Below are 17,401 nucleotides of genomic sequence, written 5' to 3'. Positions count from 1 at the left end.
GAGAGGGACAGTTCCTGCCCTTCATAGTGATTATCTTCTTGTGTGTGGGAGAGACAGTGGACGTACAGATACAGACTCTAATGTCCTCTGAAGAAAGCAGGGAGAGGGAGAAGAAGAGAGTGATTAGGTTAAAGTATGGATAGAGGAAGTGATGGGGGTCAGAGAAGGGGCCTTTGGGATGGACCACTGGAGCAGAAGCCTGAAGGATGAGAGGAAGGGAACTGTGGGAAGCTCTGGGGGAAATGGTGTTTGGGCAGCAGGGTATGCAAAGGCCCTGGGGTTGGAAAGGCTGGGCGTGTCGGAGGAGCAGAAAGGTGGGCACATTGCCGGAGTGCTGAGACCAAGCGGGAGGTTGGAGGAGGTGAGGGCGGGGCGGGGAGGCAGGTAGGGCCTGCAGTCCATGGCATTCAGACTGAGTGCTGTATGAGAACCAAACGAGCGTTATTAAAGTTGGCCCACGAACTGTGTCAGAACCTGAACTCTGTCCAAGGGGCCCCAGTTCACTCTCTCCCTGCTACTCACTGACCCATCCCTTCCTGTCTTTGTTTCCACCTCTGTGTTCCAAGGGGGTTGAAGCGAGACCCCTCCCATTGGAATCAACCCACTGCCATGCCCAGTATTTCTGCGTGACTTTATTGGCATAAACGACACTAACTATTATATAAAGAGGAGAAGAAGGCGGTCCTTGGATGAAGTTTCTTCTTGCTTTTCCAGCAAATACTACAAAGGGTCTCTGTTCAGCCCTGCCTGGGGCACAGTGGGCAGAGGTGATTGTTCTTGGGCGAGCCCTGGAAAGCCGGCCACCTCCGACTTAGAAGGTGAGTCTGGAGGGAGAACCAATAGAGAAGAATGAACTGGGTCACGTTCTTCGAAGCTGCCACATTTCCAGAATATGCCCACTTGGGTCGGATTTCGAAGAGGAAGCGCTTTGCAGTCATGAACTGCGTGCGGGAACTCAGGCTGTGTTCAAATTCCTCCTGAAGAGAGAAATAATAACGAGAACAGGCTGTGGAAAAGAATGTAGTTAGTGTCTTAAAGATGGGCAAATACTCATTCTCATTTGTCCTTTTATGTGAAACAGATTTTGTAGAAGGCAATTGGAGTAGCTAACGACATCCAGAGCCCTGCTGATTCGAGTGGGGCCGGGGCCGGGGGCTCCAGTTTGCCCAAACTACTGATCAGATCCAAGGAAAGAGGTGAGTTGATTACCCTGGAAATCGCACAGGAATTCTTCAAAGACGTGGCCAGTAATTAGCATGTAAGATGCTACTCGCTGTGCACAAAACTTAGCATAATTTTATTAGGCAGCTCATCACCACCAGAATTAGAGAAAATCAGGCCAGAAAAACTCCCGCTAGCCAGGCTGCCTGATGCAGACGTGGAGACTTTTGCTCTAAAATGGCTTCATACTTAAGGGAGACGCTAAGAGAATGCACTACCTTTCTTCTGGGCCCAATGGTGGGCGGGAGTAGAAATGAATGCAATGACATTTTAGGAGACGGGCTGGAATTTGGCGGGGGGTAGGGGGAGGCAGCAGAGGGCGCCGTGCCATGGCCCCAGCTGGAATCGAGACAGGCTTGGTTTAAATACCCAGTCCCACACCTACTGAGTGATATGGGGCCGATTCCTTAGAGTCTCTGAGCTTCAGTCCCCTGCCTGTTTTTAGGACTGGGAACACCACCTGTGAGAGCCAGCAACGGGGCTCATGGCACAGCTGTTGTCATCCCTTGAGACCTCTGAGGGAGGGCGGGCTGCAGATGGAGGGGGGCCGTCTCCCCGATGCTCGAAGTCCTTCATAGAGATGGGTTCACGTGCATGTTTTTTCCGAACACTGAGGTCACCCGTCTGGACAGAGTCCTTAAAAGAGTTCAAAGTTTGGGCACAGAGGCAATACCCCACCTTGACTCTGCTCACCTCTCCTTGGCTTTGCAGGTGCTTTCCCTTTAAATTGCCCTGCTCTGAGCGGCTCCTGTTCCCCGCGTGGGACAGGAACCTGCCCACCTTATGCTGAACTGGCCCGGGCACCCCTACCTGGGGCTTACACCCCTTCAGGGCTGGGGATAGATGTAGCCAAAGGAGAAAGAGGACGTCCCTCAAACTCCACTGACTCCGCAATTTGGGATGGAGAATGAGAGGCAGGCAGTCATTGAATTGGCAAATCATTTAACACATTTTTTTCACATGAAAACAAATTCATGAATAGAGCAGAAGGCAAAATCTGCTTGAGTTTGAAAAAAAAACCAAGAGGCTTGAGAGAAGTGAGGGGGGAGGGGTGACTGGAGCCCACGTGGGTGGTGCTTCCTCACTGGCTTTGCTCTTAGGGGATGTGGAGAGGTGGCTAGGGAGGAACTGACTTCCCGTTTTGTCCTCTTCCAGCCCAGGACCTGGCCCGTGGTGACTTTGAGTTTGTTTTCTTATTCTGGTAAAATATACACAAAGTGTACCATTTTAACCATTTTAAAGTATACGGTTCGGTGGCATTAAGTCATTGAATTTTTCTTTTTTTTAAATTTTTATTGAAATGTAGTTGATTTACAATGTTGTGGTCACTGAGTTTTAAGAGTGGATTCTGGAAGATTCAGGAACCTGACTTGAAAAAGTGGGCCTTGCTGTGTCATGGCATTTTACGGTTGCAAAGTGCTTTCCCACCTGCCCCTCATTCTGTGATTATGAGGTGTTACCATCTTCATTTTGCAGATGAGAAAAGCATCATTGAGAGAGACTGAGGGTGAAGCAGGGTCACATAGCAACACAAATATTCATAACACTATTTACAATCGCCAAACAGTGCAAACAACTGCTCAACGGATAAACAAAATGTGGTCTATCCATATTGTGGAATGCTGTCCAGCCATAAAAAGGAATGAAATACTGACACACGCTACAACATGGATGGACCTTGAAATTACGCTGAGTGAATTAAACCGGTCCCTATAGGCCACATGTTGTATGATTACATATTTATATGAAAAGTCCAGAAGAGGCAAATCTATAGAGACAGAAAGTAGATTACTGGTTGCCTAGGGCTGGGGAAGGTCAGAGGATGGGTGTGACTTCTGATGGGTAGGGGGTTTCTTTTGGGGATGGTGAAAAAGTTCTAAAATTAGCTTGTGATGATGGTTACACAACTGTACACACACTAAAACACAATTATACACCACATATGGGTGAATTTTATAGTACATAACATATCTTAATAAGTCTGTTAAAAGACAAACCCTACCAAACTGTGTCTAGAGCGGCTGCGCTGTTTTTGCATCCCACGGCAGTAACACATGAGCATTTCAGTTGCTCCACATCCTTGGTAGCACTTGGCATTGTCAGTCCTTTTGTTTTAGCCATTCTGACAGATGTGCAGTGGTCTCTCTTCATGATTTTTAATTGTATGTTTCTAATTGTCGATGACATTGAACATCTTTTCATGTGCTTGGTTGCCACCCACATGTCTTCTTTGGTGAGGTGTTCATGTCCCACCCCCTCCCCCTGCCCCCCATTTAAATTAGATTGTTTTCTTACTGTTGAATTCTGAGAGTTCCTTATATGTTCTGGATAGAAGTATGTTGTTGAATACGTGATTTGCAAAAAATTCCCCCCCCCACCTGTAGCTTGTCAATTCATTCTCTTTGTTGTCAATATTTCTCATACTAGCCACTGTGGTGGGTGCATTGTGCTATCTCATTGTGGTTCTCCTTTGCATCAGATCATTTCTTAGTCTGGTATGTGGGGTCTTGGTTCAACAGCAGCTCTGGTTCTATGCACAGTGCTTCACATACAGAATGTTTTTGAAGAGGGGGAGACGGTCGTTATCTTTTCTACTGGTAAGGTTTTAAGAGATACAGTGACTGGCTCAAGGTGACACAGCTCCTAGGTAAGAGGTGGGGCGAGGATTGGAACCCAGGTCTGTGGTCTTAGAGGCAGCTGCTTTTTTGGAGCTATAATCCACTTTAACCCTCAACTTCAAGGCTCCCAGTAAAAGCAACAGCCTGAGTCTGTCCAGCAAGCTGCATTCCTTTATGGTATGTCATGAGAGGTTGAGAAATGTCAGTGAAGATGACGAATGCTCTGTTTATCTGACTCTCATCATTCCCAAGGACCCTCCTTACCTCCGTTCCTGACATAGCAGTTCCCAGGGAATTGCCACATTTTCTAGCTGCTGTCATTGTGGTTGTTCCCACCTTCTAATTATGAGCAGAGTCAGCCCTGGGATGGGGTAGAGGCCTCGAGTCATGAGTCATTGCAGGGATATTGTCACTGGGGAAGAGAGCCCCTGGGCTGTCTGGAGGCACCGTTCGACATCCACGAGCACCTACTGGGAGCCAGGCAGCTTCTAGGCACTGAGGATGTGACCTCCATGGCGCCTGCTCTCTGAAGTACCTTCTGTCTTAGACGGAGAAACAAACAAGCATCATGTAGGTCTTTGCTCAGATGTCCCTTCTCAGAGAGGCCTTACCTGACCGCCCCACTCACGTTGCAGCCCTGTCATCCTCTAGCCCCTTACCCTGCTGTATTTGTCCTCGGCACTCAGTGCTATGGGAGCGTTCTTTTCAGTATCGTCCGGTGGAATGTTTGCTCTTTGACTTATTTGTTATTCTGGGTACTTAGAAAAAGGTGGCACATGATGAGTGTTCAATAACTGTGGAGTGAATAAGTGAAGTGAACAAATAAGGTAACTGCATTTCACAGTGATAAATTAAATCAGGATGCCATTAGGGAGACTGGAGTGGGATAGGGGTGAGGAGTGTGTGTGGCTATTTTAGACTTGGTAGCCAGGGACAGCATCCTTGAATAGGTGAATTTGGAGCTTAAACCTGAAAGGTGAGGGGAACCAGCATTCATAGATATGAAAAAAGAGTGTTTGAGGCAGAGGAAATAGCACGTGCAAATGCCCTGTGGCAGGAAGTGTTCAGCATATCGAGGAAGAGAAAGAAGAGCAATGGTGGCCAGTGCTGATGAGTGGCAGGAAGTGAGTATTGTCGTCTAGCAGGAAGGCATCCATTTACCCCCCGGGCCTGTCTCCATGCCAGAACTTGCTGCTTTCTGAACTTTCCAGGCCAGCTTAGACAGTGGACCTGCTGGGATTCCCATCACCAGAGATGTCAAGGATGTGGCTCATGCCCCAGACCACATTGCTTGCCCCAAGTATGACTGATTTCTTTCTGCAAGTCCAGGGTTGTGGCTTTTGGAGGCTGGATCAACCCATTAGAAAGCTCTCTTAATTCTTGAGAGAATCTCCACTGGACCCAGGAAATGCCTCTCAAGAAGGACTTCTAAGAGCTACATGGCTTCCAAATGGGAGTGTGTATGCTGTGTTTTCCACCTGTATTGTCTTGTTGAGTCCTCACAGTAACCGTGTGGTTTAAGTGGCATTAAACTCATTTGACAGATAAGGAACGCAAGATACACTTATATTCCAGACCTGACTTATTAACTTATTAATTATGAAATGCTGGACAAATAATGCACCCTGAACCTGAGGTTTTTCATCTGTGAAAGGAGTATGTGTCTGAGTATATGTGTGCCCAGTCCCTCATTGATAATACTTGTTGGGAGAAATATATGTATTGATGTATGTGAAATGCCCGACATGGGGCATGAACACATAAAGCCATCCTGTATCAGTCACAGCTCCACGTTTGCACGCAACCAACATCAGCGCTGGCAAAGCTAAGCCAAGAATCGGGGAGGGAGGATTTATTGCCAGGATGCAGAGTGACTCAGACTGGAACTCGGGCTTGGAACAGGCAGGAACCAGGATATGCTGGGGATGCAGGTGGCAGGAGCTAATCCACCTCCAGTCAAGTTCCTGCAGCTTGTTTGATCACCTCCAGCTTTTTTAATCTACCCCACCCAACCCCACTGCGTATCACTACACAGTCAAAGTCCTGGTGGGAGAATCTCACGAATCCAGCTTGGGTCACATAGCCGGGTATTTTGACTTACAGTTCCTCCAGATTGTCTGCCCTGGGGAAGAGGTAATTTTTCAAGGGGATGTTTTTGTTTCCCTAAGAAGAAAAGGCAAATGGATGCTTGGTGGTCAAAGAAAAACTGTGTCTATTACAGTAATAATATTGGCTTTGCCACTGAACTCCCTGATCAAGACGTTCCCTCTCCAGGCTTCAGTTCCTACTCTGAAATGAAGGCACTGAGTTCCACACCAGGGTGACTCTCAGAATCTCTGGTGGAACTTTAGAAAAATCGGGACACACTCTCCTCGGCCATCTGTTTTGATCAGCTTTGAAACTTCTCGTGGAAGTCCCTCTTACATCTCATTGGCCAGTACTGGGATACACGCCCACCCCTAAACCAATCACTGGTGAGAGGGGAATGGAGGACGGCCAATCAGATTTGACCCCTGCTCTTCCGAAACCAGGGAGGGGGGGTGGCAGTTGGCTGACCCCAGCAGGGTCAGCAGTGCTTTATCTCTATTTGTTGGACGGATTTCTTTGAACCAGTGGAGCTTAAAAGGTGGGGGGTAGGAGTCAGGGTGTCCTTTTCAGTCCGGAAGTGGCCATAAAAGTTGTGTCCTCATTGCTCCATGGAGCACCCCCAGAGGGAGGCCATCTGTGACCTGCCACATAGCTCAGCCGCCCCAGGTATGAAACTTACCTAAAATGTGCCAAAGCCGGTGGCAAACCTGGAGCAGAAAGAAACACCAGGTGGTAGCATCCAGTAAGTAAGGATCTGGGCTGAAATGAAAAACATTTCACCTTGCCAGGCATGATGGCTGCGCTGATGTTGATGTAAGGCTCGTTTTAATGATGGTGCCAAGTAAGCTTGGCTGTGCAGGTTGGGGGCTGTCCCCACCTCAGCTGTCAACTCCGCTTACCTTTGCGAGAGCTGACAATTACATGGTGGCACTTTTCCACTCGTGTGTGACCTAACACAACCACTCTTCTCAAAAGTTGGTAACTAAATTTGAGGTGCTGAAAGAAATATTGCAATTGAAATAAAGCTTTAGGGAACGTTTATGCACCTTGGAGTGAATTAACGTCTCGGGGGGAAAAAAAGGCCCTTCTCTAAGCACAAATATATACTTTTCACGTTCCTTTTTGGGCACCATGGATTTTAATAGCAGTGTAAATCAGATTTTACAGGCCACATATTTCAAGTATGGAGTTCATTAAATGTGTGAAATTTGACATTTGCTTCAGGGCGTGGCCAGCGTCCCTAGTAATGAACCACAAATTGTGTTGGGCTTTCTGATCAAGTTCGAGATGCTAAAACCCCAGTGGAGTTGCACAAAGAGGCAATTTCCCTCCAAGGCTTCCCCAGCCTGGTTCTCCCTGGAACCCTCCTTCAATGGACCAGGTGCAAATAGGGTATGTGGTTCCACCATCTTCATTCAAATTGACAGACATGGCTCACATAACCTTTTAATTGATTTCTGAGTGGTATCAATGCATTTATTAATTCAGTGACCATTTAGTGGGCACCTACTCTGTGCCAGTCTCCATGTTGGCTCTGGGGATGCAGTGGTAAAAGAGACAGTGTCTCACCTGATGGAGTTTGCGGTTTGGGGGGGAAATGAACGCAGAAGAAGAATTTACTTTCGCCAACAATTAGGAATCGCCGACTGTAAGAAGTCTTATGAAGGAAAAGCCTGGGGTGTTATGAGGCCCTGGAGAGACTCAGGGAGTCTCTTGAGTCTCCTGGTTCCTGCCTGTTCCAAGTTATGGGGAGGCATAATTTTTTTTTCTGAGAGTATTAGGAAAGGCCTTTCTAGGAGTCCTAGTTAAACTGAGACTTGAAAGATGGATAGATCTTAGTTAGATTAACAGTAGGGGATGTGGAGTGGAGGGAGAGGGGATAGTGACAAGGCAGAGAATGTGTCCTGCCCTCAGTTAATCAGTGACTAAATATTTATGGACTACTTGTGTTCTGGATTAGGCATTATGATGGAGAGAAGGATGTGGAACTTGTATCAGCTGAGACTCATGGTTGCAAGCAACAGAAGCCTGATTAATTGGGAATTTATTGACTCATGTACCTAAGAAGTACAGAGTAGTGTCAGCTTCAGGCATGGCTGGATCTAGGATGAATTGATATCAGGCATCTGCCTCTATTGCCTGGCTTTATTTGGTTTGGTGTTTGCTTCTTTCCAGGCAGCACCTCTCCTACTGGTGGCCCCAGGAACCTAGGCTCACATCCCACTAGTTTTCCAATCCCAGTCCACAGAGCGGCTCCTTCTCATTACCTCCAGCAGAAGTTCTAGATCTGAATCTCCTTGGTCGGTCCCTCATCCAACCCTGAGACAATCACTGTGGCTGGAAGTGTGAGATGACCTGCTTGGCCAGCTCTGGGCCACATGTCATTATTGGAGCCAGAGAGAGGTGGGCTGAGCTCCACCTAAGCCACAAGAATAGGAATGGAGATGGAATGGTTCCCCAGAGGAAAATGGGGGTACCGGCATGAAAATGTGTGATAGCAGATGTGGGGCAGGCAGACCATCTGCCACAAAATCAAGGCTTCAGGTGAGTGAGTCTTGCGACGTTTCACCAGGTGGCCTTGAGGGCAAAGATGCTTTCCTGGGCTTCTGTTCTGTGCCATGCATTGTGCTCAGAGCTGAATGGAGATGTCTTCTTGTCATCTAAGTCCCTGTCTGAGAAGCAGTAGGAGGTGTACAAATGACTGGAATTCAAGGATGGGTGATAAGTTCTTTGAGAGCACTACAGGGACAGAAAGCAAGGCAACGACAGCTATGACATTCTCATGGATTGCAAGCTTGCTTGAGAAACGCCTTAAAGAAGAATTCGTGTTTTGGTAGACAGTGATGTTAGGAGGGCACTTCAAGCCAAGGAAACAGCAGGACTAAAGACAGAGAGGCTGGAAGGTGGAGTGCATTCCACTAACTGTTCACGATGCCATTTTCTCAGAAGTATAAAGACATGTAGGGAAATGGTGGGAGTACAGCTAGAAAGGAAGCTGAAACCATATTGCTTAGTTGCCAGTGACAGAAACTCACGTCAAACTAGTTCAAACTTAAAAAAAAAAGAGGGATGTAGTGAGTGGGTAGCATTGGCTTCAGGCACAGCTGTATCCAGGGACTTTAAGATATTTTAAAGACCACTTTTTTCTTGATCTCACAGCTCTGTTTTCTCCTGAGTTGGCTCTCCCCTTGTGGTGGTAAGATGGCCCTCAGCAGTTTCTGGCCTGCCTGGCAACACCAACAGAGAGACAGAAAGAGACAGAGACAGAGAGAGCCCTTCTTTCTCAGCAGTTCCAGCCAGAAACCTGGTGTTGACTGTGGTTGGCCTGACCTGGCTCACACGGCCAACGCTGAACCAACTCCTTTGTTCAGGGGAACGTGGCACATGCCCAGCCTGGGTCACACAACCCCCTCCTGGATGTGAGACTGAAGGCAGCCCCCAAACCACATGGAATCAAAGGGGGGGATGTGTGACTCCTCCCTCTTCCCCCGAGAAAACCCAGAGGGAAGTTGCCAAGAGAAGAGAAAAGGAATGATGGAAAACCAAAACAGCAGACATCCACCACAGGAAGGTTTAACACCATAGTGAGGAAGCTGGTATTTATTTCAGGAGGCAACGGGGAGCCATAGAGGGTTGTTGAGCAGGGGAGTGATATTATTATCCAAACTATTCTTTGGGAAGATACCCTTGGCAGTGGTGGTGGGAGAGGGGTTGGTTGGAGTGAAGCAGAAGAGGTGACGCAAGGGGAGAAGAGACTTTTGTGATGGGTCAGGAATGAAATGTAAGTCCAAGATGGAGCAGTGACTGCCCAAGTGGAAAAGAGAGACCCAAGTGGGAGGAAGTGGATGGGATGGGATTGGGGATGTGCTGGGCATAGTGCACGGAGGCCCATGAGCCTGTGGGGCACTTGTTCAGGGCAGGGAGTTGGGAATCACCTCCTTGGAGGTGGTGGTGATTTTGGAAGGACATGACCCCAGGCGAAGACAGGGCTTTGGTAGGAGAACAGAGGGGCCTGCGTCTCACTTCTGAGAGCATTTGGGGGCCACTTGTGAATCCCGCGGGCATTTGCATTCTGACTCCAGGGAGGGTGGGTCGTCGGAGCAAGATGCCATTTTCCACAAAGCTTTCCAGATGTTTGCTTTGTTGGTTTGCTTTATTTATTTATTTATAAAGTGGTAACAACAGAGAGAAGAAAAGAAAGTAAAAAAAAGAAGCAAAACCGTAGTTGAAAATGAGGATCCCTTGAGGAGAGGGGCCTGGGAACCGCCCAGGAGGCTGGAAGTCGGAGGGGACACTTGCCCCCCCGGGACCTGCTGGCGTCCTCCGCTCTCCTGGCTGTCTGGGGTCAGCATGATGTCCCTTCTCTTATCCTGTGCCCAGGCCCTTGAAACCCCTCAGGGAAGGAAGCCACTGGGTTTTCTGTGATCCCAGCCAGAGTGACTCAGACACCCCAGGCCTCCTGCCTCTGTCCAGAGAGCGGCCACGAGGCTCCCTCCAAAAGACCCTCGGGGAGCAGCTCCCTCCCCAGCTCCTGCTGAGAAGAGTAATTCCTAGAACCAGGCTTGGTAAGAAACATGGCTGACCCCATGTGAAGCACAAAACCTTTGAGTCTCAGTTTACTCATTTATAAAATGCGGACTGTAGGGCTTCCCTGGTGGCGCAGTGGTTGAGCGTCCGCCTGCCGATGCAGGGGACGCGGGTTCGTGCCCCGGTCCGGGAAGATCCCACATGCCGCTGAGCGGCTGGGCCCATGAGCCATGGCCGCTGAGCCTGCGCGTCCGGAGCCTGTGCTCCGCAACGGGAGAGGCCACAACGGTGAGAGGCCTGCGTACTGCAAAAAAAATGCGGACTGTAGTTTGCTTACCTCCTAGAATAATGCCCTGGCGAGGAGGCAAGAGGATGCCGGGCGAGCCCTGATCCATGGGAGGCATTTCTAAACAGGACGTTGGCGATGGGTCTTTACTTCAGGGGTGGCGTCCTCGTGAGAAATCGCATGGTGCAAATTCCTGCTGTCGGGCCTTGGGGCTGGTCTGTGGAGGGAGTTGGGGCCAGTGGGCACCTCGGTGCCCTTGTTGAAGGGTGTGGGGCTGGTCATCAGTTAAGACACGCTTGGGTACCAGTAATCTGAAACCTGGCCCAAGCTGGTAAGGTTGCCAGATAAAAGATAGGACTCCCAGTTAAATTCAGATTTTAGATAAACAACAAATACTTTTTTAGCATAAGGTTGTCCGAAATATTGCATAGGGCATACACGTGCTAAAAATTTATTATTCGCTGTTTATCTGAAATTCAAATTTAACCCATACCCCATGCAACCTTACAAACTGACTTAAGTAAAAGGGAGTTTCTTATTGAACAGCCCAGGGGTGGGCTTCAGGCTCAGGGGGACTCAGGGGTTCCAGCCTTGTCACTGGGGTTTGGTTTCTCTCTCACTCTCTTCGCTCTGCTTTCACCACACTGACTCCACTCCAGCTTTACCCCTTCTGTTGCCACGTGGGTCACCTCCCTCCACCTTCATTTCCAACAGGAAAGAGTGAGTCTGTCCAAAGCCAGGTTGAAAGCCTTTTGTGTAAACACTGGCCCTGACTTGGTCATGTGCTCATCCCTGAACCAATCATAGTGGTCAGGGGAGTTCCCTGTGCTGATTGGTTTAGGCCCTGGTCACATGATACCCCTCCTCCCTCCCTCCTTCCCTCCCTTCTTCCTTCCTTTCTTCCTCTCTCTCTCCTTCCCTCTCTTCCTCCCTCCCTCTGTTTCCTTCTCTTCCCCCGTCTCTCTCTCTTTCACGTGTGTATGAAAAGACATTTTGTGATTATCTCACTGTATTGGTGGCTGCACCAGATTGCATTTCTTCAGGTGGCACGTGGGGCACGGGCTAACATTTCTCTTTGATTCCCGAGAACCTCAACATCACAATATCTGTGTCTTGGAGAATCCAGTTTCTGACGGCGTCTGTGGTACCATCCCCAAGAATAACAATGGTGCTTAGCACTGTAAAGACCACTTTGCTGAGTTGTTCTCTCACGTTCTGTGCTCGGGGTGCTCCCCTTGCTTTCTAATCAGATCTTTAGCAGGGGGCCCCGTGTTTCCTCGGGACAATGCACAGGATCTGGTGGAGGCCCTGGTTTTGTGTGTTTTTATGGGACGTGCACAGAAGGGTGAGGGTCCTGGTGTCCTGCCCTCAGATGCTGAAGCAAGCTCTACTTTGCAGCCCCAGTTGTCCAGAAGAGAATATGTGGATTTATGACAAACACAGTGTAAAGCTCCACTTGGGAACTGGAATGAAGTGCTTCAAGGTAGGTCTCGTGGTAGCACCCGCTTCACTGCTCTTACTGCCGTGGTGAGTCAGGATGCTTATCGGAAGGTGGGGAAAAAAAGCTTTAGAGAGAAAGTTCTTTTTTTTTTTTTTTTTGCGGTACGCAGGCCTCTCACTGCTGTGGCCTCTCCCGTTGCGGAGCACAGGCTCCGGACGCGCAGGCTCAGCGGCCATGGCTCACGGGCCCAGCCGCTCCGCGGCATGGGGGATCTTCCCGGACCGGGGCACGAACCCGCGTCCCCTGCATCGGCAGGCGGACTCTCAACCACTGCGCCACCAGGGAAGCCTGAGAAAGTCCTTTTAAGATCTGCTTCTAGGCATGCCAGTTCTCATCCTTTGACATCTCCTCACCATGGGCCCGCCATCTTGCTTCCACAGGCAAGTGTGTAGACTTCCAAGTGTATAGACTGAGGGTTGGGGAATTGCCAGAGAGAGAGTTGGGGGCTGTTTTATCAGAAGGTGGGTAAACTGACATGCACTACTGGGGGTCTGGGTAAAGTCCTAGCCCCACTTGTCCCCAGGCTCACCCTTAAGATGTCACCCTTGATCGCATCTGAGGGGCCAGGGACCACTGCACGGGGAGGGTCCCATCCTACCTGGCAGACCCCCAGCCTGCCCTGCATGGGGCCAGCTGTGAGGGAGGGGAAGAAAAGCAGTCACAGAAGCAAAGGGAACATCTGCTGAGTCCCTACGTGGTCTGTCGGCTCTGGGCTGGAGCTTCACACAGCTGGCCCCTGTTCCTCACGGCCGCTATTTGAGGTATGTGTGATCATCTCTGTGTTACACGTAAGAAAACTGACTGTGTCACCGGGCACACGTTTGGCCCCAAGTAATGCAAAACCTGACTCAACCTGACTTAAACCTTCAGGAAGTGTAGCATCTCATGAGCAGGAGCTTTAGTGGTAAGGAGGGTTTCAGGAGCTGCGTGATCAAAGCTCCAGCCTCGTTTCTCTGTGTTTCCCTTGGTTTGGCCTTGCTTTCCTTCAGGGTCACAAGGTGGCCACTGTCAGCAGCTGAGGCCCCAGTTCCAGACTGCAAACTCCTATGGATGGAATAGGAGATGTTGCAAATGACAGAACATCCAATTCAAAGTAGCTTACCTGAAAAAGAAATGTTTTCACATATGGGAGAAGTTACACGAATTTCCTCTGGCTTCAGGCGTGGCTGGATTCAGAGGCTCGTGTGTTGTCAGCAGCACGTAATCGCTTCCTGTCTCTTGGCCTTCTTCTGTGGTCTTACATCTCTGACATCTTGCTACCTAGATTGCAATGCACCGAGCAGGCTGACAGCAATTCCAGGCTTACATCCTTCTGTCTCAGGAGGAAAGGCAGAAAATGTGTGGGTGCTATTCTCTTCTCTCCTGGTTCAAACTACAGCCCCGGGGCTGATTCTCACTGGCCTGAGCCAGTCGCTCTGGATGAGATAAGCAGGACCCACGTCACATGCGCGTCCACAAAGCTGGGATAGACGCGGTCCTTCCTGATCAGCATGAACTGCGAGTCAGAAAGGTTTGATCCCCAAATAAGAATGGCAGCACTGTTTCCAGAGGAAGAGGAAGGGGTGTTAAGGGCTAGGGGCAAAGCCAGAGGGTATTTAGGGGGAGTCTTCCTGCGGCAGGAGGCCCCCAGCCGGCCACGGCATTAGGTCCCTTTCACCCTCAGGACCCTCCTCCCCGGTCAGGGTTTAAGGTCTGGCGGGATTGGGGCCTGGAGATTGTCGCCTACGTCCCATGCTCTGACTTTTCAGGTTTGGGAAGAGAGGCGGGTGACAGACAGTATCCTCCCTGTTTAATGAGTTTTGCTCTTCAAGCTGATGACAGTGCAATTGTATACCGTCTGCCTGACTACAGACTGAGTCAGCACCGTGCAAAGGGCTCACTTTGAGAGAACCTGGTCCACGCAACTAATCCAGCAGATTGGCATGTCTTTATAGGAGGGAGGGAGGGAGGGAGGGGAGGGAGGGAGAGGGAGGAGGGAGGGATAGGGAGGGAGGGAGGGAGGGAAGGAAGGAAGGGAGGAAGGAAGGGAGGGAGGGAGGGAGGGAAGGAGGGAAGGAGGGAGGGAGGGAGGGAGGGAGGGAAGGAAGGAAGGAAGGAAGGAAGGCTGAATGTTGATAAACATAGTTCATGGAATATAAACACTCCCCAAGGAGTGATGTCATCAGCTTCTGCTCCATGGGGCCAGGTTCTACTCGACGACCATCTTCTTGATTCACCAGCCCAGGCAGAGCTCCCAGCCACTAAAGAGTGGGTTGCAGAAAAAGCTTCTAAAGAAACATTAGATGGTTCCCAAATGGAATAAATTGAGGGATCTTCTGGAGGACGTGGATCTGCCCACATCTGCCTGCCTCTGGGAGAAGTTGCCATGCACACATGGGAGCCGGGCAGTTGTTGGGTAAAAAGATTGGGAAGCTGGATCCATTTGGCCCTGAAAACGAACGTATCTAAAGTAGTATAAGTTTCTAATTTTCCTCTAGAGCTGGGGTCAGCGAACTTCGTTTGTAAAGGGCCAGATAGTTGATATTTTCAGCTTTGCAGGCCATCTGATCTCTGCTGCAACCCAGTTGGACCACTCTACCATTTTATCAGGAAAGCAGCCAGATGACCCATACATAAATGTGTGTGGCTGTGTTCCAATAAAACTTTATTTATAAAAACAGGCAGTGGGCCAGATTTGGTCATAGTTTGTCAACTCCTGACCTAGACCAAAGAAACTGTAGGAACAGTTAGTTGCCTGAGTCAGGAAGCTGGTATTTTTTTAAAGTCGGTGTTACTAAATCATAACCTATGTACAATGAAATGCACATTTAAAGTGTACAGTTCAAACAGTGTTGACCACCAACCCCCCAGTCAAGATACAGAACATCCCTGTTGCCATTTGCTATTGACCACACCCTCCACACAGCCACCTGTTACTCTGACTGCCATCCTACAGATTGGTCTGGACTGTTCCAGCATTTCATATGAATGGACTCCTGCAGTGTATTCTCATTTGGTCTGTAGAAGCTGGTATTTGAAGCCCTTCTGGTCTGTTTAAGGAATCTCTTTGGTCACTGTTGTGATTTTCAACTGTATCTGAGTTCTCTGACACACTGCCCTTCAAAAGGCAAAGGTGGGGCCTTGTTCCTTGGCCCTGAAATGTGGGCTAGACTTAGCAACATGCATGGAGGGGCCGGATGTGGTGGGAGTGATGAAAGTGACTTCCGGGGTTGGTCACAGCCTCTGGTTCTGCCTGGTTCTCTTTCTCACTCTGAGGGAGGCCAGCTGCCATGCGAAGAGGATGCGCAAGCAGCCTGAGGAGAGGCCCGCGTGGGGAGGAACGGAGGCCTCCTGCCAGCACCTAGGACCCAGGTGCCAGCCAAGGGAGGGAGCCTCCTTGGAACTGGATCCTCCAGCCACAGTCAGGCCTTCAGATGACTACGGTCTTGGCTGACATCTTGACTTCAATGCAGTAAAAGATCCAACCAAGCTGCTCTAGAATTTCTCACTCACTTTATGTGAGAGAAAAAAATGTTTATTGTTGTCTGAAGACACTAAATTTTGGGGTGATTTATTATGCAGCGATAGATTACTAATACCGTCACTGACACATTGAGTCCATCTATCCCTCCATCCATCCATCCCTCCATCCATCCCCCCATCCATTTACTTATTCATTTCTTCATTCAACAAATATTGATTTCTTTAACAAATTGTAAACAAGTTATAAAGTGTAATGAAATTTAGAAAGGTTTCTATAAAACTTGGTAAGATATTTTTGAGGGCAAATGCTTCCTTTACAGAGTATGCTTTAGTTACCTAACAACAATGATTTTTTTTTGGATTGATTTATTTTTTACTGAAGTGTAGCTGATTTACAATGTTGTGTTAGTTTCTGGTGTGCAGCACAGTGATTCAGTTATACATTTATATACATATTATTTTTCATATCCTTTCCCATTATGGTTTATTACAGGATATTGAGTATAGTTCCCTGTGCTATACAGTAGAACCTTGTTTATCTATTTTATATATCGTAGTTTGTATCTGCTAATCCCCAACTCCTAATTTATCCCTCCCCACCTTTCCCCTTTGGTAACCATGAGTTTGTTCTCTATGTCTGTGAGTCTGTTTCTGTTTCATAAATAAGTTAATTTGTGTCATATTTCAGATTCTACACGTAAGTGACATCGTATGGTATTTGTCTTTCTCTTTCTGACTTAGTCCACTTAGTTTGATAATCTCTAGGTCCATCCATGTTGCTGCAAATGGCATTATTTCGTTCTTTTTTATGGCTGAGTGGTATTCCGTTGTACACATGCACCACCTCTTCTTTGGCCATCCCTCTGTTGATGGCCTTTTAGGGTGCTCTAACAACAATGAGTTAATAGCTAACCCTGAACTGTGAACGGTCCTCTTTTGAGCATGTTCTTAACATTAACTTTCATTACTGTCCCCGTTTTGCCGATGAGGAAACTGGCTCACTGAAAGGTTGAGTCACTTGCCCCAAGGCCCCATGGTCAGTAAGTGGTGGAGCTGAATTAGAACCCAGGGCCCACAGGCCTCATCACTGTGCTGTACGCTTCCCTCCCCCCTCCCTTTGCTTGTCCCCAGGGAGACATGTGCCACGCACCTGTGGGTCTACCTGCTTCCACGTCTGTCACTCTGCAAGGCTTGTGCTCCTCCAGGCCAGAGACCATGTGTTTTCTGTCTGTGTGGTACTGGACCCAGAGCAGGACATCAACAACTGTGTGCTGACCGACTGACCAGCTGGAACCAGGAGATGGATGGACGTGGCATGCACTGCACTAAGAAATCCCAGGGGATCCTGAATAGCCGTGGCACTGCCCATCTGCTCTAGTGTGAGACTCTGTCCTGCCCGCAGAGGCAGATGGCCCCAGAGCCTGCTCTCCTGGGCTGGATCACAGCTCAGAGCGCAGGGAGCCCCAGAATAAGAACACTACTCCCCCGACTTGGCAGCCCAGAGCCGGCTGACTGGGGTCCGGGATGAGCTCTGTTTACCTTGGAAGGCCTGACCTCTTTTGTAACATTCACCCATTGTTGCCAGGAGCCCAAAAATACCTTTATTAATGGAAAAACGGGATGACTCCACAAAGAAATATTTTGACAAGCCCAGAGGAGCCGGTGGGAAGGTTCAGAGCACATCCTCAGGAAGCTGGG

This window comes from Grampus griseus, assembly GCF_964374135.1.
Source record: "Grampus griseus genome assembly, chromosome: 14".
Classification (NCBI taxonomy): domain Eukaryota; kingdom Metazoa; phylum Chordata; class Mammalia; order Artiodactyla; family Delphinidae; genus Grampus; species Grampus griseus.
Note: the sequence above shows the minus strand (reverse complement) of the source record.